Source organism: Gorilla gorilla, chromosome 12 (genome assembly GCF_029281585.2).
Source record: "Gorilla gorilla gorilla isolate KB3781 chromosome 12, NHGRI_mGorGor1-v2.1_pri, whole genome shotgun sequence".
Classification (NCBI taxonomy): domain Eukaryota; kingdom Metazoa; phylum Chordata; class Mammalia; order Primates; family Hominidae; genus Gorilla; species Gorilla gorilla.
Genome location: NC_073236.2, coordinates 119,566,384 through 119,583,858, shown reverse-complemented (window position 1 = coordinate 119,583,858; position 17,475 = coordinate 119,566,384). Strand labels below are relative to the sequence as shown.

The 17,475-nt window shown below is 41.6% G+C and overlaps 1 protein-coding gene across 28 annotated transcripts in view; it reads right to left on the bottom strand.

Moving 5' to 3' along the window:
* The window catches only part of PUM2 (pumilio RNA binding family member 2), a 103,249-nt gene extending 86,019 nt beyond the window's left edge, over positions 1–17,230 (bottom strand). For 7 of the 28 annotated variants that reach the window (XM_031007993.3, XM_031007994.3, XM_031007995.3 and 4 more), the window contains exon 1: positions 15,537–15,808. The gene's annotated coding sequence lies outside the window, so the exon portion shown is untranslated. Of the gene's footprint in view, positions 1–15,224; positions 15,351–15,536; positions 15,809–15,845; positions 16,172–17,118 lie in introns of those variants that run through there. The other 21 variants (XM_063696040.1, XM_063696039.1, XM_055378788.2 and 18 more) reach the window with 17 other exon arrangements.
* Positions 17,231–17,475: the final 245 nt, after the last annotated feature.

The window sequence follows — 17,475 nt, the reverse complement described above, 5'->3', positions numbered from 1 at the left end:
TGCATCCTCTCACCTCAGTCTCCGGGAGTATCTGGGACTAAAGGTGCATGCCACCACCCCCAGCAAATTTTTGTATTTTTTGTAGAGACAGGGGTCTCCCTGTGTTGCCTAGGCTGGTCTCAAACTCCTGGGCTCAAGCAGCCCTCCTGCCTCAGCCCCTCAAAGTGCTAGGATTAAAGGTGTGAGCCACTGCACCCAGCTGGACTGATTTTAATGAACATAATCACTGAACATCCGTGGTATCTATGGCAAACAAACAAGTGCTGAATTCCTAAAGAATACTTTCTTCTGCTCAGCAAATTAAATCACTTTATTGCAAATCTGCCAACAAACTTTTTTTGTTTAGCAATGCCTTTTCTCATTCACATGACAAAAGTAAATCTAAATCCAGGTTTAGGTATTTATAGGAGACCATTAGCCTTTAAAGATTTAACAAAGTTTCTACTATTCAAACCAACTCTTGGTAATTTCTTATTTTTCTGAGGGCATAAATTGAATCATACAGTTTTTCAGTGACGATGAACAAGTCACTTAGCTAGTGGGTCAACCAAGAGCTACATCAACAGTCTGTTTTCTAGTTTGTCCAAATACTTTCATGGGGGAGTTACCTCTGCTGGCTTTACTAGCAAGGCAAAAAAGCTCTATAACAAAGAATAGTATTACTGACTCAATTATAATAAGGAAAAGTAAAGTTTTATGTTTTGAATGAAATTTGGCATAAAAATTAGTGTTGTCAACATACAGACTTACAGAAGCCAAAAATCTCCTTCAAAGACCCGATTAGCTCAAAGCTCAAATCTTTTAATGTTTTATTCCAACCCCATCATTTAGACAAATCTATATATGTGCAAACATAAGATTTTTGTTCCATTAAAATTCTCTGAAAGGGGAATCACCATATATTTGGGTCCTTACAAAAGTTTCTCCTCTTATAAGACATCCTCTCAACTGACTTATTTGGAGAATCAAAATACTGCTGAAGAAAAGTTGCCTTATTTTGAAAAATATACTACTTAGATAAGATCTACACACTAAACAGCCTCAATCTGTGCTGGGTTTTGATGCTTTAGGTATTGTCTGAGAGAAGCAGGTCAAATAATTTAGATGGAAATGAAGATGACAAGCTTTAGAAAACTGTTTACATAACACAAAAAGTGTTTTTTTGTTTGTTTTTTTTGAGGCAGGGTCTCACTATTGCCCAGGCTGGAGTGCAGTGGCATTGATTATGGCTCACTACAGCCTTGACCTCCTGGGCTAGTGATCCTTCTACTCAGTATCCTAAGGAGCTGGGACTACAAATGCATACCACTATGCCCAACTAATTTTTGTATTTTTTGTAGAGACAGGGTTTTGCCATGTTGCCCAGGCTGGTCTTGAACTCCTGAACTCAAGTGGTCTGCACCTTGCCTTGGCCTCCCAAAATGCTAGCATTACAGGAATGAGCAAATGTGCCTGGCCTAAAAAGTGGTTCTAAAGTTAAAGGTATATTATAATTTTTTTTTTTTTTAAAGAGACAGGGTCTTGCTCTGTTGCCCAAGATGGAGCACAGTGACGTAATCAGGGTTCACTGCAGCCTTGACCTCCCAGGCTCAAGGGAACCTCCCAACTCCACCTTCTGAGTAACTGGGACCACAGGTGCCACCAGGCCTGGCGCGTGCGTGCGTGCGTGTGTGTGTGTGTGTGTTACAGACGGGATCTCACTATGTTGCCCAGGCTGATCTGGAACTTGTGAGTTCAAGTAATCCTTCCACCTCGGCCTCCCAAAGTGCTGGGATTACAGGCATAAGTCACCACACCTGGCCTAGTATTCCTAAATTATTTTCTGTGATTTAAAATATGACATCATCCTAATAGTGGAGTAAGACATTATATGACTCATAATGTAATATGAAACAGTACCACCACATATGAAGAACTGCCTTCAAAAAACACTAAGCTTCAATTTGTCTAATATTATAATAAAACTACTGATCTAAATACATATTTATGACATAAAATTTTGAAGGGGGGGAAGCAGATTACACAGACTGTGGTATAGGCCTAAATGTCAAAAAAAAAAAACCGTGTAAGCCTTGTTTGAATCCTGCGTCTCACAAACCAACTATAAAGACTTTTTTTGAGAAAAATCCGGGAAACTCAAATATAGAATGAGTATTAGATAACAGTAAGGAATTCTATTAGTTATGATACTAGCAAGAGGATTGGGTTTGTTTTTTTTAAGTCCTCATCAGTAAGAGCATTTATGCTTGAAATGGCATATTGTTTGGGATTTACTTTGAAATACTCCTTCAAAAAGTAAAATATGGGTATAAATAAGATTTCACATAATGTTGAACAAGGATGGTAGCTATCAAGGGTTCACAATACTTACTATTCTCTCTACATGTTTGAAAGCTTCCATAATAAAGTTTAATAAATGAAAAGGCTAGGTGGTTAGAAAACAATAAAGTTTAATAAAATACATATAGCAGTCTGACAGAAAGCCACATAAAGCAGGTTGTATTTAAGCTGGGCCTTGAAGGTCAGTTACACAATTTGGACAAAAATATTTTTAAAACATTTATAAACTGTAGTTTTTAATTCACTTAGGGTCCAAGCCTTCATATGAACTTAATTTGGCTTATTACTTCCTCAAACATACTTTTGACTAGTGTATGAAAAATTTTCCTAAAAACTGATTTCCAAAAGGGTACAAATTTTGGAGACTAATTTTTAATCAGATAACCTTCCCCCAAAGAGAATAACAACAGAAATTTTATTGAGCACCCCATTTTATGCCACAGATTATACCAGGCACATTATATATAATTCTCACTATAATCCAGCAAAGTCAATACTGCATCATTACTTTGCAAATAGGAAAACTGGCCACAATTTCCCTACCCTAATATACAAAGCTACTAAAACGGTAGAGAACATAATACTATCAAAATTCCAAAAAGCCCATGCTCTTTCCCATACCAACCAAGCATAAGCCATCACTCAAGCTAATGCCAATTACGCTACTCTCTAAAAGACGTGGTGGCTCACGCCTGTAATCCCAGCACTTTAGGAGGCTGAGGCAGGTGGATCACCTGAGCTCAGGAATTCGAGACCAGCCTGGCCAACATGGTAAAACCCTGTCTCTACTACAAATACAAAAATTAGCCGGGTATGGGAGCGTGTGCCTGTAATCTCAGCTACTCAGGAGGCTGAGGCAAGAGAATCGCTTGAACCCAGGAGGCAGAGGTTGCAGTGAGCCGAGACTGCACCACTGCACTCCAGCCTGGGCGACAGAGCAAGACTCTGTCTCAAAAAACAAAACAAAAAAAACACCTGGACAATTGTTTACCACTTATCCCTTCATGCGCAAATCCCACAAATTCCTCAAAGTTTGGCTCAAATGCAGCTTTCCCTAAAGCTGACCCCAAACAATCTTTCTCTTAATTCCCACAGAATTTAATTGGTATGTTGCAGTATTACTAATACATCTTGCCCACTAAATTTTAAAACTTCTCTAAATCAGAACTAGGAAAGAAAAAAATCCCACACAATCTCATCAACTGTTCTGGTTATACCAGTGTTCCATGAAATGCTACTAGTTATGAGGGAAGTCAAAGGAATACTAAGGATATAGTAATAGGGAAGGGAAATGATATAATACAAATATTCCAGGTTATTACATGAAAAGGCAAAGTGAAAACCAATCTATGCTCCTATCATCCTAGTTTTGTAAAAACAGGATGCAAGCATAAGTCACACTTAACCATTAATAGTGGTCGCACCTAGAAAAAGGATATGCTTGATTTTTACATTACATTTTATAGTTCTTAACTCCTAGAATGTTTTCCACACACTAGTTATATCTTTAGAAATATTTAAAATATATACATGATAAAATCACACACTTATATAGTTCTTATAGTCATGTTAACTTGGAAATCAATGGCTTTATATATGGAAGGACCCAAATATTTAATAAATTAGTTAATAATATGCCACATCTAAGCACTAAAAAATAAGTTATTTCTATAGCTTATTTCAAAAAAAATGTTTACTACAATGTATGAGCAAGACTAGATTTTTCCTAAATTAAATATACTTACATGCAGAATATGTATCATGACTTGCAAATAAATTACAGTTATGTAATTCTGCATGCAAGGTGGTACATATCTGTAATCTCAGCTACTTGGGAGATAGAGGTGGCAAGAATCACTTGAGACCAGGAGTGGGAAAATGACGAGGGTTAACCCATCTCAAGAGAAAAAAAACAAAAGTACAATAAAACATCTAAACGAAGCATCACTTAAAAGAAAAATATTTTCATTTTAGTCTTGTTTGTAAGTTTCCAACCATTTTAGAAGCAATATAAAAGAATGTACGTGTACACTCAATGCCTACTATAGTAAATATCTTTAGCCTTACTTTTAATACACCAGGTTTTTAAAAAGCAAAGCCCAGTTTGTGGATGTAAATATTCTCTCACCATCTGATTTAAAAGAAAAAAGAAAAGCAGGCCAGGCATGGTGGCTCATGCCTGTAAGCCCAGCACTTTGGGAGGCCGAGGCGGGTGGACCACCTGAGGTCAGGAGTTCAAGACCAGCCTAGCAGACATGGTGCAACCCTGTCTCTACTAAAAATATAAAACTTAGCCAACTGTGGGGGCACATGCCTGTAATCCCATCCTCTTGGGAGGCTGAAGCAGGAGAATCACTTGAACCTGAAAGGCGGAGGTTACAGTGAGCCGAGATCACGTGAGCCGAGATGGTGCCACTGTACTCCAGCCTGGGCGATGAGTGAAACTCCATCTCAAAAAATAATAAATAAAAGAAAAACACAGGATAAGTATTTATAAATGTCATTTCATCTAGATTAGTTCTATCCTACTCTTGATAAATTCCTCAATGTAAAAAAAAAAAAAAGGCCAACTAAATCATACATTTAATTTAAAGCCAATATATTTGACAGTATGCTGTGATAAACATGATTTATATATTTCTAGCTTTCAAAGTATTTCAGTATTGTCCTTTGCTTTGTAATGTATTCTTTAACAGGTTAGGGAAGAAACAAGTGAACTGGTTTAAAAAAACATCTGTCATTACTCCTGTCATCCAAGACTACTGTTGATATGAATTCAGAAAATACCAATGGAGGTGAAAATATGCCAGTTCTATAGAATGCTACGTTTCACTCCAACAGCAATGTAAGATAGGACTAATCACAAAAGAAAGCTAACTCTTGGTGCCAAAGTTTAACTACCTGGGTAAAATACACAACAGTAAGATGTGGGATGGATCAGAGTTCTACCTTTCTCAGTACATATATGGTGAGGACCTGATAACTGATTCCCAGAAGACTTAAATGCACTAACAGATGTAGTTTGGAAACTCTTCAGGTACCCCTCAGGGATGGGAGCACCCCAATTTTGAGATCACTAGTTCTCAAACACTTACAACACACATCAGAGTCCAGGTAGGAGGATTTTATAAACTACAGTTGCTCAGGTCTCACCTACCCAAGGCTGGCTTGAATTAGTCTGGGCAGCAAGACAGGCGGATTTTTATTAGTATTTTTAAGGCTCTCCAGGTGATGCTTTCCCTGTGCAGATAGGGTTGAAACACTCATACATCACCATATGGCTAAGGAATATATCCACAAACACCCTAGAAGTTTCCCAACTAAAAAATTTTGTTAGTATCAGTCATCATGGTGTAACAGAAATCAGAATCAAAAGACCAAGAATACAGTTCCAGGTTGGCCACTAACTAGCTAAATGAACTCGATCTCATTTGTCCATTTGCAAATGGAAACAACAATGCCTCCCTCATAGGACCGTTGCAAAGATTAAGTGAGGTAATAAATGAAATTGAAATGCAAGTGCTTTCTAGAGTACTAACGACACATCAAACTGAACTTTTTGTTTATTTGTTTAAAAATCAATATAAAATTCTTTGGACTGGGCACAGTGGCTCATGCCTATAATCCCAACACTTTGGTTGGCCAAGGCAGGAGGATTGCTTGAGTCCAGGAGTTCAAGACCAGCGTAGGCAACATAGCAGGGGCCACAGCTTTTACCTGCGCTCTGCACAGCCCCCCTCTCTCCCTGCCCCGCAAAAAAAGAAAATATTTTGACCCAGAAGTTTCTCTTTCGGAAATTTACCTTAAACAAACAGCACCAACACAAATGAATTAACTATATAAAGATATTTACTGCAGCACCACTTATATGGTGGTACAAAATTAAAAAAATAAGCCAAACTCAACAACAGAAAAAAGTTAAAACAATGAGCCAGTACAAAAATTACAAGTAATTAAAGTTATATGTAAAATGTCCATGATATTAAGTAAAAATACAAAGTTGCCTAATGTGTATCATACGATCCAATTTTTGTTCAAAATAGGAGGGGGGCAATGTATGACTACATATGTTTGTGGGAAGTACAAAAAAATAAACATCTCACTCAACTTTGGTAAAGAAGGTACTGTTGGCTTTATCTTTGTATTTCTTCATATTGTAAGACTTACTGAGGTTAGCAAAATAAATTTCTTAATGTCCTATATAAATATAGCTTAACTGCATTACAGTTTGGAAACTATGGAAGTACAAAAGTTATTGTATTACTTTTTGTTCCTATTAGTACTAGGCTGAAAGTCCAACAAATGAAGACTTGTCTCACACGGCTATCTTAGTAATTTTCAATTGTTACATGCTATCAATTAGAATTAATACCTCACCAAGGAAAAACAACTTAAGAAATGTTAACTAGAGGCCTAGCATGGTTGCTCACACCTGTAATCCCAGCACTTTGGGAGGCTGAGACAGGTGGATCACTTGCGGTCATGAGTTCGAGACAAGGGTGGCCAACATGGTGAAAGGCCGTCTCTACTAAAATATAAAAATTAGCCAGGTGTGGTGGCAGGCGCCTGTGATCCCAGCTACTAGGGAGGCTGAGGCAGGAGAATCGCTTAAACCCAGGAGGTGGTGGTTGCAGTGAGCGGAGATTGTGCCACTACACTCCAGCCTGGGCAACAGAGGAAGACTCTGTCTCAAAAAAAAAAAAAAGAAAGAAAAAGAAATGTTAACTAAATTGTAACAGAGAACTAAAGGAAGAAATCTGAATGCATGGTCTGAGACAACTGGAGAAAAATAACAATTTTAAGAAGCAGACTTTAATGCAGTTTATTTGGAATTTTCCTAAGTGTGCTCCTCATTCACCAACTCAGTGTTCTCAGAAATAAGTGATCCCTTGTCCAATACATTTCAGGTATGCTGCTCAGTAGCACCCACTTGCTCCTTTGCAAGCTCTGAGTACATGTTCAATCTTTCCTTCCTTCTGTTACTGGCTCCAAGAAATTCTACAATTAAAACTGTTTAACCTTAACCCAGTATTACCATAACTTTTCTGTAAATGTTAACACAAATACATTTTATGTAGTGTTTCTAGTCATTTCCAAGACAACTTAAAGAAAAATGAATGTGAGGTATGAAATATATTCAATTTTCTCATAAGACTGGGTAGAATAGAGATTTAATTTTTGTCTAGGAAAACCCTAACTTACGGTTAAAAGCTTTAAAATATATTTAGCTTATTATGACTTATGAATAGTCTAAGAAATATATATGAATTGTATAAATCTTTGAAGTAAAAGGAATCATTTAGGTGATTAGTATGAACTGCGGTTTTTAAAGTTCCTCAAGTAATCAAGAACAAGCTTTGAATTGGTTAACTTTAAAGTGAGATGAAATGACCAAGCCAATTTCCTAAAGATACTTAAGTTTTAAAAAGGCAAGTTATTACATCAAAAACACCACCAAACATCTAGGTAGAAATGTATGGAGAGAAACCAAATCTGTGTTAGTTTCAAGGATTAAGTATTAAATCATATATATATTTATAGACAGGGTCTTATTCTGTCACCCAGGCTAGAGTGCGGTGGTGCCTTCACAGCCTCCAAACCTGGGCTCAAGCAATCCTCCTGCCTCAACCTCTAGGGTTACAGTAGTGCCACACTATGCCCAGCTAAATTATATATTTTTAAAAGAGTGTGTTTAAAAAAAAAATTGAGTATAATTTAAATAAACTTACTTTATTCACTTAAGCAAATGTTTGGAAGACAGCAGACTATCTTAAAGGAAATATACAATAAAACAAACAAAAAAATTAGCTGGGTGTACTGGTACATGCCTGTGGTCCCAGCTACTCAAGAGGCTGAGGTGGGAGGATCACTAGAGCGAGGGAGGTCAAGGCTGCAGTGAGTCATGTTCACACCACTCCACTCCAGCCTGGGTGACACCACTGCACTCCAGCCTGGATGACAGAGACCCTGCCTCAAATTAAAAAAAAGTTTCTAAATAAAAATAACTAAGTTATTAAATAAAATAGCAAATAAACTAGTAAGTTTAATGCTAACCAGTTGTGCTAGTAATTGTACAAATAGTAGGTATGTACAATTCTCATTAGCCAGAGAAAGAAATCAAACCAAACCCTTGGATGCAACCTTATTCCTAACACTAAGCTTTAAAAGAAATTTCTGTTGGGCATGGTGGCTTGGACCTATAATCCCAGCACTTTAGGAGGCCAAGACAGGAGGATTGCTTTAGTCCAGGAATTCGAGACCACATGGGGCAACAAATTCGAGACTAGCCAAGGCAACATAGTGAGACCTTGTCTCTACAAATAATAACAAAATAACTAGTTGGGTATGATGTTGTGCGCCTGTAATGCCAGCTCCTCAGGAGGCTGAAGTCAGAGAACTGCTTGAGACTGGGCAGTTGAGGCTGCAGTGAGCAGTGACTGCACCACTGTACTCCAGCCCCGGCAACACGATGAGACACCCGCCCTCATCCCAGTATCAAAGACAAAAAAAAAGCAATTTCTTAGATGGAGCATTATTGAGGCAACAGAGTTGTAACAGAAAATATCTTCAACATTACCATTAACAGATACAAGGTTTCATAGTATCATTTTACTTTATTTTATTTTACTTTATTTTATTTTTTGAGACAGGGCCTCACTCTGTTGCCCATGCTGCAGTGCAGTGGCTCGATCTTGGCTCACTGCAATCTCTACCTCTTGGGATCAAGAGATCCTCGCGCCTCAGCCTCCCAGGTAGCTGGGACTACAGACGCGAGCCACCATGCCCAGCTAATTTTTGCATTTCTTATAGAGATGGGGTTTCACCACGTTGCCCAGGCTGGTCTCAAATGCCTGAGCTCAAGCAGTCCACCTGCCACGGCCTCCCACAGCGTTAGGCGCCCAGCCTCATAGTCTTTCTTACAGTCAGTTCCTCAAGGAAAACTCAAATACCTAACTCCTAATATAATCCAGGAAAACTAACTACACAGTAATTCTCTAAGGCTTTCAAGGACACCATGATTGTCTATATCTTCCTAAATTATAATCCTGGACTGTCCATGTTAGATAAAGGACTTCAATCTGGTGGGCTTCTACCTATCTCTCCTATCTCTCTTTTGTCAGCCTCCTCCCTATAACTGCACCCTAAACTCTGTCATTCTACCCTATCAGGATTACTACGGCTATTAATCCCTCTGGTTGAATGCCACCTTACCCATCTCGGGACTAAATTAACTTCTATAACATTTTAAGATTCCGCAGCTGGGCACAGTGGCTCACACCTGTAATCCCAGCACTTTGGGAGGCTGAGGCCGGCGGATCACGAGGTCAGGAGATGGAGACCATCCTGGCTAACATGGTGAAACCCCGTCTCTACTAAAAATACAAAAAAAATAGCAGGGCTTCGTGGCGGGCGCCTGTAGTCCCAGCTACTCGGGAGGCTGAGGCAGGAGAAGGGCGTGAACCCGGGAGGCAGAGCTTGCAGTGAGTTGTGATAGTGCCACTGCACTCCAGCCAGAGCAACGGAGGGAGACTCTGTCTCAAAAAAAAAAAAAAAAAAAAGAAAAAGAAAAGAAGATTCCACTTTACCTCTTGTGGAAAGCTTTTCCTGTCCCTGCAGTCTCTACCTACATGTGTCCACAGCACTTTTTTCTTTTTTTTTTTTTTTTTGCGGCGGGGCTGGGGAGACAGGGCCTCCCTCTGTCGCCCAGTCTGGAGTGCAGCGGCACGATCACAACTCACTGCAGCCTCAATCTCCTGGATTCAAGTGACCTTCCCACCTCATTCCCACCTCGGCCTCCCAAATAGCTTGGACTGTAAGTGCGTGCCACCATGCCAGACTAATTTTTTAATTTTTTGTAGAGACAAGGTCTCCCTATGCTGGCCAGGCTGGTCTTGAATTCCTGGACTCAAGTGATCGTCCCGCCTCAGTCTCCCAAAGTGTTGAGATTACAGGCATGGGCCACGTGCCCACACCACAGCACTTTTATAACACCACCTCAATGGCAGGCTAGCATGCTGCACTGTAATCACAAGTTTAATCTTCTCTCCACTTTCCTATAAAGGTCTTAAAAACAAGGACCACATATCACCGTATCACCAGCATCTAAGGACAGTGTGGCACACGACACATCTGCAACGCTCAAAAAAAAAATGTGTGGGGCGAGGCACAGTGGCTCACGCCTGTAATCCCAGCATTTTGGGAGGATGAAGCAGGTGGATCACTTGAGGTCAGGAGTTCAAGACCAGCCTGGCCAACAGTGAAACCCCATCTCTTCCAAAAATACAAAAATTAGCCGGGCGTGGTAGTGGGCGCCTGTAATCCCAGCTTCTTGGGAGGCTGAGGCAGGAGAATCGGTTGAACCTGGGAGGCGGAGGTTGCAGTGAGCCGAGATCACGCCATTGTACTCCAGCCTGGGCAACAAGAGCGAAATTCTGTCTCCAAAAACTTGTGCAGGTATTTTAGCGTGATGAAAAGACACAATTTTAATATTCAGACTACAAATGGACTGAATGTCCATACTCCACGAATATTTTCTCAAACACGATTCTGAAAGAACTGGCAAACAATTTACCTTTAGCAAGAGCGTAGAGCACTCCTATTCTTGCTAGTGTAGGATGCACATAATTTAGATATTAAGACGAGGGCACCTAAGACTCTCCTTTGGAAAAAAAGTAATAAATTACACTTCCATTGAAAGGTGGTCCAAGAAAACACCTATAGGCAAAACCTGGAGCCATTATCCTCTCAACTTCAAAACATAATTCTGTTCATGTTGAATTGGTTTTAAAGATTCAAGTTTTATCATAGATAACTGAATGTTTTTGCATGTAATCATGCTAAAACTACTGATAAGCCACTATGGAGATGTTCTTAACAAACTAACTTAAAAATGACATGGTCAAGAAAATGGAAGATACAAGTAGTTCCAATCTGTATACATTTTTGGTATTTATACAATCATACAATACAATCCACATTTTTTTCTTCCTACAGTTTGCTTCATTTGACTGCCTAATAAAGACCTATACTTAGGGGCACTCTCCCTCTAACACTCATTTGCCTTATTTCATGTCTGAATGAATAAGACCAATTGCATCTTTCTCTCACTGATCTTAAGTTTTTCAGAAACTGCCTAAAGTCAGGGATCACCACTTTGAGATCCAGAACTTCTTACTCTTGTCATAAGATGGCTACTACAATAAGATAGATCAAAGAGCTGTCCTCAAACCAGGTTTCCTCCATTAGTGTATTTTTCCCCAGAACTAAAAAAATGTAAATAATCCTTCCCTACCGCGCCCGCCATGACCACATTGTATGTGTGTTGGCAGCCAGCTACAGGTTCCATCTCCCTGGGCAGTATTGACTAAGTGGTTTTGAGTACAATTTCATAGCCAATTGTACCAAGTCCCTTCCAGGAAACATTTTAGGGGGCTTCTGTGGTCCCAACATATTTAGCTCCAAATAGGTGATGACTACCTTTTTTTTCCTGTCCCATTTGCAGTCAATCAAACCATCTAACACTTCAATTACCTCCCTTCTCCTTTTACACTTCATGCTACTTCTTTTTTTGCACTTGCCAGCTACAGTGATATGCATACAAGGTGTGTACATTTGGATATTTCCCAGTACTCTATTCTAAAATCTTTTATTCCTCCACAAGAGAACAGTGAGAGAGTAAGATGTGAAAATCAACAATATGCAATACGCAACCTGAAAATGGTTGGGATCCAGTAGCTAAACTTGCAGAATGGAGCTTACTAATGAAACTATGCTTTTGCCAACAGCTTAAATAAACAATCTGTTTAAAAATTCTCTAAAGCACTTAAGACTATAAAAAGGAACCAGCCAAAGGTCAAATAAAACTTTTAATACTTGTGTTTAATTAGGCATGTCTTGATTTTTTCATTTAAAAAGATAACTCTCGAGTTATTTGAAGAAAAAGTCACTAAGGAAAAAAAACACTAACATGTCTCTAAACATAATGCTACATGAAACTCAAAGAAAAAGCATTTATCACGCACCTACCTAATAATTCTATACAGCGTTTCACTCACTGGAAAAGCTTGAAAATAGAAAACTTCCACTTTTTCAACTATAAAAGCAATTAAGTTTTAAATAAAAACTGTCTCCTGTCTATATATATTGCCAAATATAAAAATCACTATTAAAATATTAGCTCCTAAATGATAGGGTTTGAGGAAACCTTTTTCCACAACAGAATTCCGAACTGACTGAAAGACACAGTAGTTGGACTTGTGTTAATCCAAAGATTTCCTTTACTACTGATAAAACCACAGTGGAGGCATAATTTAGACCTAGGCCAAGTGGGCTTCCAAACACACTCCATAATTATTCTAACCCAGTCACAAGTAGCACTGGACAACTACTGTGCTCTGGAAATGGGGAGTCTAACTTTGGTAGTCTCATGAAAAAGCACGGCAAATTAAGTGCTTTCTGCAGGGAGAAGACTCCCAGAGAGAAAGGGAGAAGACTCCCAGAGAGAAAGCGAGGAAGGGGCTCTGCCATATTTCATCAGCGTTCCCTCTTACAAACTCATCAAAGCGAAGTGAGGAGGCAGGACAAAAGGAACAAGTCAGACTATTTTAATGCATTTTCTAAAAACAGCAAGGGTCTGGCACCGGGGCTCATGCTTTTAATACCAACATTTTGGGAGGCCAAGGCGGGAGAACTGCTTGAGCCCAGGAGTTTGAGACCAGCCTGGGCAACATAGCAAGACCTCACCTATATTAATAATAATAATAATAATAATAATAATAATAATAATAAAGAAAAAAGCAAGAAACCTACTTAATATGCCACAAACCAATTTACCTGGCTATAAGTGTAATTTTTATCTTAATCACACCTGTTAGTAAAATGGTCTCAAGCTGTGATTGCAGCCATGTAGACAACGCCATGTGAGACTCAAATATTAGGATATTTTAAATATCTGTAAATTCTAAGAATATGAAAAAATACAAGTATTTCCATATCCTGGAAACCCAACAAGGTATTTAAGTTAGGACGTATGTAGAACTTGAGTTTAGGAGACAGGAATCAACCTCCACTTAAAACTATGCAGATCATGTTAGGGTCTATAAAAAAGAGACAGCTTGGTCACTGAGAAAATTGGCTGTGGATTTCACACCTGGTCCAAATCTCTGGTCATAATTACTTTTGTTAACTAAGATAAGTACCTACTCCGGAAGGCAAATTATCTTTCCACACCAGAAAGGTTTATAAACAAGCCGGGTGCGGTGGCTCACGCCTGTAATCCCGGCACTCTGGGAGGGCGAGGCGGGAGGATCGCTTGAGATCGGAGTTCAGCCCAGGAAACACAGTGAGACCCTGTCTCTACAAAAAATGCAAAAATTAGCCGGGCGTGGTGGCGTGCGCCTGTACCCCCAGCTACAGTTACTCGGAAGGCTCAGGTGGAAGAACAGTTGCAGCCCGGGACGCGGAGGCTGCAGTGAGCCCAGATCTCACCACCTGCACTGCAGTCTGGGCGACAGAACCAGACCCTGTCTCAAACAAGAAAAAAAGATTCATAAACAAGTATGGAATGCTTAAGAGAAACAAAATCCAAGTATTATTTGGTAATTTATATACAGTATTTGTAATGCCTGAGAATTTATTCTAAAGTGACAGCTTTGTAAGAGCAAAGTAAATGTCAGTAATTAATTTAGGCTCTTTTAAGAAGTTGAAATCTTGCTAAATGCTGAAACACCTAAGAGAACTTTGGACTCAAATTAAGGAAAGCATGTGTTAAACACAGCTTAAATTGCTGGAAAATGCTTAAGTTACTGGCAATTATAACTCAAAATAGCTAGATCTGTAAACAGAATTTAAAAACTGGACTTAAATCCTCAAGAACCAGGTTTCTGAAATAAAATTTTATTTTTAAGATTATCGTAAACCTTTTCTGCACACAAAAACTGCCCTCATGCACACCAAGAAAATTCTACACAATGCAATTTCACCAAAAATCGGAATTTAAAAAAAATTCTTGCAGCACGGAAAATGCCATCATTTTTATTCATAATGATTGAGCAAATGAAGTAAATCATTGTTTAAAAGGAGGCTAGGAATAGAAACAAGTTGAAAATACTCATTTTTGTTTTTTTTTTTATTTACAGGATTCCTTAAGTCATCTTCCAATACTCCAGGTCACATGGTGAAGAGTCACCTATTAAACACGAAATCTAACCATTAAACAAGCTTTTAAAATCCTTCGGTAACTCCCTTTATTAAAATTGTTTTCTTGACATACAGTACCTTTACAGGTATTACATTTCTCTTCACCGTTTACAAGCATTTTTCTCATGTTTTCCTTCACCAAAACATCTGCCCCGTTTTCTCAACAAGTAAAAATCTCAAAGTACTAAGTCCTAACATGATGTCTTATTGCACCTAATATGTTGGCAATACATTCCTCTCTTCAAAAGTTTACGTATGTTAGAATAAAAAGCTAAGTTAAGTAGGTTTTCTCTGGCTGTGTTTTCAGAAACAACACTAACTTTTACACGTGTTTGGGCATAAAACTTTAAACATTTTCCCCAAAACCTGACCCAATTCAGATACAAAACTACTGCTCAAATAGTAGAAGCCGCTAATCTTGTCTTTGGTTTTAATTTACATATTTTTTTCTGAATATCGAAATCCGTTCCTATAACCTAAACAAGGCGAATCCAAGTCACTGCTTCATACCCACATCTGTCCACGGCAAGCTTTTCCCGGACACACTCGGGCCTTTGAAAATGCCCACACTTGTTTTCATAAACCCACTCCTTCCTCTTCACCCACTTGCAATCCGCATGCTTCTCTGGGGCCACCCGGCCTCTCCCCTCTTTCCGAACCCTAGGGCCGACAGCTCGGTCTCTAACCTCCAGCGCGCCGAATCGGAGGGAGAACCGGGTCGGCGCCCCAGGCCCCCGAGGCGGCGGCCCCGCGGAGGGAAGGAAGCGGGAAAGCGGCCGGCGCGGCGCCCCCTCCCCCGCGCGCGCACACCCCCTTCCGGCACCCCTCCCCCTGCATTGTGCGAGCGGGCCCCAGGCCGCACCGGCCCGGGCACTCAGCAGGCCCTATCCGCCCTCCCGCTGGCGATCGGCTCCCGCCGAGGCCGCCGCACAAAGCCTGGGGAGCCATCCTCGGCGGCGCCAAGGGACCGGAGAAAGAGCGAACGCGGACTGACTTACAGGGCTGCTGCGGCCGCGCTGCCTCAGCCGGGGACACCGACCGTTGGGCACACGGCGGCGTCGCTCTTGGCGGTCCTCCCCCTCCTCCGCCTTCGGTGGCGGCAATGTCTTCTTTCTCCACCTACCACCCTCCCCCCCCACCCCACCTCCTCCTTCTCCTCCCCCTCCTCCTCCGAACCACCGAAGTACCGAGGGTGAGACACAGAGACTCACAACAACATGGCTGCCACCGCCGCCTCCCCTCCCCTCCCCCCCGCCCACCGGGCGCGCGCAATGCACCCCGGGAGAAAGGGGAGGGGGAGCGCTCACCGAGGCGCGGCTCCTTTCAATGCCTTGCGTCCCTGCTCCCGCGCTCCCGCCGCGCGGGCCGGGGGCGCCGTGCGCGTGCGCACGTTCTCCGCGCTCTCACGTGTTTGGCCGCCTCTCCGGCGTGCCCTCCCCCGCCTTCACCTTGCGGGCTCGCGCTTCCCCCCTGGGCTCCGCCGCGGCGCGGGGAGCGCGCGCCGGGCTCGGACAGCGCAGGCGTGCTGTTGTCAAACGCTGTGTTCGACTGTCTTCCCGTGTGGGGCCTCGACTTCTGAATCTTCTTACCCTCGGCTTCCTACCCGGTTGCTCATTGTTTTCTCCCAACTGGGTGTGCGGGTGTCTGCGCCCGCGCCGCCCACCTTGGGGTACTCCTGGCATTTCGCTTCCGGAGTGCTGGCGCCCACAAGAGCCGGACGTTAATTCAGGCCTTTAGCTTTCACTCTGTACCTCCCCACAACCAGACGAGGGAGATGCATCTGGGGGTGGAAGATTGTACCCTGCGAGAGGGCTGTCACTCTTCTCGTGGTTGCACCCCAGGCAGGTGGAGCCAGCTCTCAGCAAATTGTCGGCCCCCAGTGCTTGGTCCCGGTGCACACAAAGGAAACTCAGGTCGTTCTCCAGCTGGGCCAGTGATTCTCACTCGTTGGCTGTTTCTTTTTCTCGCGTACTAAGCGCTCTCTCCTTCCCGGTTTACAGGCTAGTTGGAAACTCCAAATCTGCCTTGCTGTCCTGGACCCCCATGCAAAGCAGTGGTGATTCCAGGATTCTAACCTAACGGCTCCAGGTCACACAGCTGTAACAGGCACCGTGTCCGATTTGTTCTTGATGGTTTGCTTGCACAGCTCCTGGCTCTCCTGACATGCTGCACTTCGTAAATATTCAGGGCCTCCCGTATAGTTTGCTTAATGTACGTCTTCCCTAGGCGACTGTGAGCTCCACGAGGGCAAGGACCTTGTGTTTTGTTTCACACTGTGCCCCCAAGTGCCTGTTGAACACATGGGCTCTCCGGTTTTTAACTATTACTGAAAAATGTCTGACATTGAAATCCATCCCAAGCCCCTACCTTAGGCTCATATTTCAGGCTTCTAGATATTTTCGCTTGAATATTCTTGTCACCAAGCATGTTAAAAACTGAAGTCACACCCATCCCCTACCCCCCACTCTTGTACTGTCTCTGTAATTGGCAGTGTCACCACCTATTCATTCCCCAAATTACACCTCTGAGAACCATCCTTGTCTCTTCCTCTTACCCCGACTCCAAATATAAATAACTTACCAAGCCTCGCAGATTTTTACTTCCCAAGTAATTCTGGAGACAGTCTTCCTCTGCCTCCTCACTAATACTAGCCTTGCTTCCCAGGTCTGGATTTCTGTAGCTGGCTCTTAATCAGCTTTCCTGTCTCCAGTCTCACTCCCTCCAATCAGTTCTGCTCACTGCTATCTAAAATGCAAATCCAATTCCTGGCGCTCAGGCCTCTGCTTCAACCATCTCATTGCTCCCCATCACCCAGACAGCATTTCCCTAGTGTGCTGTGTTCAGTGTTAATAGATGTTCCTTTAAGAAATGTCTCACGATCAAGTAAGAATGGGAGATACTGGGGTGTACACATTTGCCTTCCTTCTCCTTTCCCCT